Genomic DNA, 6,501 nt, shown 5'->3' with positions numbered 1-6,501 from the left:
TAACATCTCTAATATTTTCAATTATAGGGTAGTTGAATGTTCATATGCAGAAACCAAGGATATGGAGGGCAGACTGTATATGCGCACTGAACATCTATGTATATTTTGCATATTAATCTAAGAGTTATATTTTTACTTAGTATCTACATACATTGTACATAAATAATTGGTAAATTTTTAAATTATTTTTGGTGCAGTTTAACCCAAAATATATGTAATGTCTAACCTAAACTTAGCAGTACCTTGGGTATGTTTCTCTTAAGGGGGATAATTGTTAAGGGAATTATAGGGAAAATGACTCCAACATTGATTGATATATGATTTTTTTCTTCTTTGCCACTTTGCATTAATGGCATATAAAACTTGTAAGAAATCTATTTTTCCAGGACTCTGGAAAGATCACCAGATTGCATGTAGAGAGAAAGTCTTGCTCTTTTTCTAAAATACAGTTACCCTATTGCAGGCTATTGTGAAAACATCAACTAATAGAATAATCAAGAAGACTTTGAAAAGTTAGGCTACTTCAGGCAGGGATCTTCCAGAGAAGATATGAGGGAATGGAGTTAATAAAAGAACTAGCTAGCATAGATAGCTCTAGTAAGAGGGTTCTCTTCATTGTCATGGGCAAGAAGGGACATTTGTAGCACGGCAAATGAGAAAATTATGAAAAAAAATTGCCTAGTTAAGTAAATACAGAAGAGCAGGACTGACATTTTTATACCACATTGTCCATTTGAAAAAAAAAACAAAAAAACTTTCTTTTTTTTTTTCTTACGAACTTAATTTTCTCAGTGGAGAAAGGTTCGAGTTAAACTATTTTTTTTTCAAAATTAAAAGTGAGCCATGAGGCCACCTGGAGCCTGTCCTAGTTGAGTGCTGACCTGCTACGCTCTAGTAGCTCTGCGATGAGCGACCTGGAAAGACTGGAAACAGCCATGTCCTAGCAGGATGAGAGGTTACCATCAGATAACAACGAAAAGGAAGTGAAGTCTAATGAAGAGCCGTTGTTAGGAAAGAGTGCTTGCCAATTTGTCATATTTCCAATTCAGTACCCCGATATTTGGAAAATGTATGAACAGGCACAGGCATCCTTCTGGACAGCAGAAGAGGTTGACTTATCAAAGGATCTCCTTCACTAGAACAAGCTTAAATCAGATGAGAATTATTTTCTCTCTCATATCTTAGTTTTTTTTTTTTGCAACCAGTGATGGAAATGGAAATGAAAATTTGGTGGAGAGCTTTAGTCAGGAGGTGCAAGTTTCAGAGGCTTGCTGTTTCTATGGTTTTCAAATTCTCATAAAGAATGTTCACTCAAAGATATACAGTTTGCTAATAGATACTTGAATCAGAGATCCCAAGAAAGGGGAATTTTTATTTAATGCAATTAAAACAATGCCATATGTTAAGAAAAAAGCAGACTGGGCCCTGTGATGGATAGCAGATAGAAAGTCTACTTTTGGGGAAAGAGTGGTGGCCATCAGTGCTGTGGAAGGAATTTTCTTCTCAGGATCTTTTGCTGCTATTTTCTGGTTAAAGAAGAGAGGTCCCATCCCTGGACTCACATTTTTCAATGAGCTGATCAACAGAGATGAAGAACTTCTCTATGACTTTGCTTGCCTAATGTTTCAGTACTTAGTAAATAAGACTTCAGAAGAAAAGGGTGAGGGAGATCATTGTTAATGCTGTCAAAATTGAGCAGGAGTTTTTAACAGAAGACTTGCCAGTTGGCCTCATTAGGATGAACTGTGTTTTGATGAGCCAGTATATTGAATTTGTAGCTGAAAGATTACTTGTGGAACTTGGATTCTCAAAGGTTTTCAGGCAGAAAATCCCTTTGATTTTATGGAAAACATTTCTTTAGATGGGAAAACAAATTTCTTTGAGAACAAGTTTCAGAGTATCAGCATTCTGCAGTTTAGAAACTACAAAGAATGTCTTTACCTTGGATGCAGATTTTTAAAATCCTCCCCCACTGAAAGGCCTTATAACCTGTAATTGGTAAATGAAAGTCTATTTTTCTCTACTTACAAACAACAACAACATATTTACTCTAAAGACATGGGAATTTTATCAAAAGGAAATCTAAAAACAAATTTTAATTACATTGAATTCGTATAAATACACTCTAATTTTCCTGTACAGTAAGAGTTGCTTTTTGTGTTGTTAATAGAATATATTGGGATGTAGGGCCAGATATGGGTTTCAGGTTCTACCCTTACTCCTTTTTGTCACTCTTGGCAAATCAATTAATCTCTGTAAACCTCAGAGTACTTATTTTAAAAATAGGTATAATGATAGATCCTAAATTCATAGAGTAATATGAGGATTAAGTGCTTAGTTAGTACTACCACCACTACCACCACGACTATCATTATTATTATCGTTATTGATAGGGTTAATTGTAGTGATATTATAACATGTCCTCTCCCCCAAATAATTATGATTCTAGATCCTAAGATCTAGAAATAATTAGATCCCTATATTTTTACTATTTTGGGGAAGAATGTAAGAATTACCTTAGAAAGATCATAATTATCATCCACATGAGAATAACTTCCTTGAATTTCTCAGTAGAAATGAAATTTAGTTCTTAGTCGCTTTAGGAAGGATACTCATGGAGTAGAATCTGGAGGTTATCATGGCAGTTGACCGTATAAGCAAAATGATTCTTCTACTTCAGAATTAAAATGGTAACTGTTGCTAAATTTAGTCCTGGAATGTTTAGAACCAGGATGTATTGGCTAGAATAGCATTTCCCAAAGAATATTCTCAGAGCCATTAGCCCCTCTAGATGTGTGTGTGTGTATGTGTGTGTGTGTGTGTGCGCGCACACACACACACGCGCGCAAGAAAAAAGAATTCGGAGGTCAGATGAATTTGGGAAATGCTGTACACTGCATCTTTCTAGAATGTGCATTTAGTACCTCAAAGACTGAGAAAGTCTACAGTCCAGACACTAATCTCTCCTTGTACATTCCAAACATACTCAACACAGATCTGTTTTTCACCTGTTAAGATCCCCTCAGCTAGTTTTCCTCAAAACATACCGTGGGAAAAGCTGCCTAGAATCATTTCTACAAACAGGAAATGGACTAAGACAGGGAAATTTTGGTAGGGATTATTGAATCATTTCAGATTTGTATCAAGCTGAGGAAGGTACCCAAGACTGATTTCAGCTTCATTTCTTAATATTCTTAAAATTCTTTTATGCTATTAAAAAAATAAATAGAAGTGAGCCATGTGAAGTCTAGGATAAACTTGGTGAAGATTGCATTAGTCATTTGTATTTGCTTCAATACAGAATAAAATGGAATTAATGTAAGCTTTTTCCAGTCTGTGAGGTCCTGCAGTGTATCCTGCAGATATACCCTCACCTATACTTTTGATGTCCCCATTTAATGGCATTTTCAATCTTGGCATTCTAAGTACATGTAAGGATTAATCTCTTCCAAACTCATTAAAAACCAGAATGCTGGAAGTTGTGTTTCCGGTTTGTTGTTTTTATAATTTACTTATGTTTGCTAAGTCACTATTGTGCATAGCAGGGTGTAGTAGAAGTACAGCAAATCAAGTTTTGCATAGAACATTCACATTTACAGGAATACTCACATTTAGAGATTATGAACAAAACCGTGCTTTTGTCCCACTTTTAAAAAGTAAAGCAATAGAATCACTATGTGTGCTTCACTTTCTATTAAATATGAACAGCTGAGTATATAAGAGGCTCATTCAGTGGGTCAAGAGACAACACTATGAATACTTGTGTATATGTGGTCAAATCTAGATGCTAGTGGGAGTTGGACCTCTGATCCTGACCTGAAGAGAGGACTTATTCATTACATAAATTAACAGAGAGGGGGGATGTGGGTCTGTGTTCTATCTGTTGACAAGTAAAATGAGCAATTCATTAGTTTTTTGGTTGTCTGAAAAAAATATATTTTTATAAGAAATTAAAAATACAAAAATTGATTTAAATATAGTCATAATGTCAGCATCCAAGTTGAATAGACCAAACACATGAACATGAACTAGAAATAAAGGATATCTGAACAATATAGTAGATTTATTTACTACAACATTGATTTTTGGATTCTATGAACCAAAAAGGTCTTATTTTCAAGACAAAAAATGAAGTAATTTAGAGATTTCTAAAATTCAGCTGTTAAGTAAAACATAAAAAATCACATAAGCACTGGGCAAGGTGGCACATGCCTGTAATCCTAGTGACTCAGGAGACTGAGGCAAGAGGATTGTGAGTTTGAAACCAGCCTCAGCAAAAGTGAGGTATTAAGCAACTCAGTGAGACCCTGTCTCTGAATAAAATACAAAATAGGGCTGGGGATGTGGCTCAGTGGTCGATGCCCCTGAGTTCAATCCCCAGTACAAAAAAAAAAATAAAAGTATATAAGCTATATTATCTGACTGTAGAGGTATAACTATTGAATTACTATAATTTATAAGGCATATCTGACTATAGTGCTAAAAAGAGAATAGAATAAAAATATAAAAATTATACTGATTATGACAGAACTAGAAAATAATACTCATATCAAGGAGATTATAACAAAAAAATTTTAATTGAAAGGTTTATAAGAACAGACACTGCTGATGATTATTAAATGAAGCCCAAGTGTTTGATGAGGCAAACTAATAGTATTAAACTCTTCTTTTATAAATTAAAATAAATTTAATAAATGGGCTAAAGTTGAAATCCAAGAATTGGGAAATGTAATTTTTTAAAAAGCAGCTGAAGATAACAAATGAAATTACTATGAATAAGTATAGATGTGATAAAATTAAAACAGAAATAAATAAGTAGACTGAACATTGACTGGTTAATTGAATAAAGCATCCTAAGTGGCTGTGTAGTCTTTCTGATGTGGGGATTATCATTTGAAAAGCAAAAATTTTCTACTTCCTGCCTACATACTATATTTCTCTTCCCCCAAATGAGTATCCATCCTAGTGGTTTATTATCTCCACTTTGAATCTAACTTCTGCCAGTTTAAAGTGTGAAAAAAAGATATATAGTTTTGTTTTTATCTCTTCAGATATACATCACATACTTTAGAACTTTCTTTTAAAAATTCACTATTGAGTGTTTTGAAAGATATTCACAGGGTTGTTCAATCAGCACCTCCAAGGAGCATCCTGTAGGCGTTAGCAGTCATTCTGTATTTCTCCTTCCTGCTTGTATCTGGGTTTCCACTATTTTACTTTTTGTTTCCACAGGTTTGCCTGTCCTGAACAGTTTATTCGAATAGAATCAGATTAGAGTGGCATGTTGGCACTTGGCCTCTTTCATAAACATTTTAGCATAATGATTTCAAGACTCATCCATACTTTGTATGTATCATCTCTCTCTTCATTTTTAGGAATGAATCGTGTTCTATTGGTTGGCTGTACTATACATGTTCATCCATTTGTCGCTTAATAGACATTTAGATTATTTCTACTTTCTGGCTATTATAAGATACTGCTATTAGAAATGCTCACACGTTTTATGTGCGTATGTTTTTTATTTTCTTGGACACTACCTAGAAGTTGAAGTTTCAGGTCATATAGTAAGTGTATGTTTCACTTTTTCAGGAACTGCCTGTTTTCCACAGTGGCTGCATATTTTTACATTCCCACCAACAATGTCTTAGGCTTCTAATTTCTCCAAACTTTGTCAACATGTTATTGTCTGTCTTTTTGATTAGAGCCATACTAGTGAGTGGGAGGGAAGATATTATCTCATTGTGGTTTTGATTTGCATTTTCATAATAACTAATGATGTAAAGTGCTCTCAAGTGCTTATTGGCCATCGTTCTATCTTCTTTGGAGAAATGTCTAGTGAAATTCTTGGTCCATTTTGGAGGGATGGGAGATACTGGGGATTGAACTCAGGTGCACTCTACCACTGAGCCACATCTCCAGCCCTATTTTGTATTATATTTAGAGACAGGGTCTTATTGAGTTGCTTAGTGACTCACTAAATTGCTGAGGCTGGCTTTGAACTCATGATCCTCCTCCTGCCTCAGATTTACAGGAGTGTGCCACTGCACCTGGCCTCTTGGTCCATTTTTAAAGTAGGTTATTTTTGTTTTTTTAAAAAACAAAAGTTGTAAATGTTATTTACATATTCTGGATATATGTGTATATTTTTTTTCAAAATTTTTTATCTCTTTTGTTTTAAAGCAAGATCACAAAGATTTATATGTATGTTTAAGAGTTTTGTAGTGTTCGCGCTTACATTTATTTTTAATTAGTTTCTTCATTTACTTAATGGTTATGGTGATTGGCAACTCTTACATTTAGATATATGAACCATTTTCATTTGTAATCTATTCTTGCACATATGCTGGGTAACAAGTCAGCTTTATTATTTGCATTGGAGATCCAGCTTTCTCAACACTGTTTGATGGAAAAAATTCCTCTTCCCATTGAATTGTTTGAATACCCTTGTTGAACATGAGATGTGAAGAAGTAGATATGTTTATTTCTGAACTCTAAATTCTA

The 6,501-nt window shown here is 34.3% G+C and overlaps 1 pseudogene; it reads left to right on the top strand.

Moving 5' to 3' along the window:
• The first annotated feature begins 905 nt into the window (after positions 1 to 905).
• Positions 906 to 1,960, top strand: LOC114096390 (ribonucleoside-diphosphate reductase subunit M2 B pseudogene; annotated as a pseudogene).
• The last annotated feature ends 4,541 nt before the right edge of the window (positions 1,961 to 6,501 follow it).

Source organism: Marmota flaviventris, chromosome 4, assembly GCF_047511675.1.
Source record: "Marmota flaviventris isolate mMarFla1 chromosome 4, mMarFla1.hap1, whole genome shotgun sequence".
In the NCBI taxonomy this organism is placed as follows: Eukaryota; Metazoa; Chordata; class Mammalia; order Rodentia; family Sciuridae; genus Marmota; species Marmota flaviventris.
The sequence above is the reverse complement of the archived record's forward strand: the minus strand, read 5'-3'. Positions and strand labels throughout refer to the sequence as shown.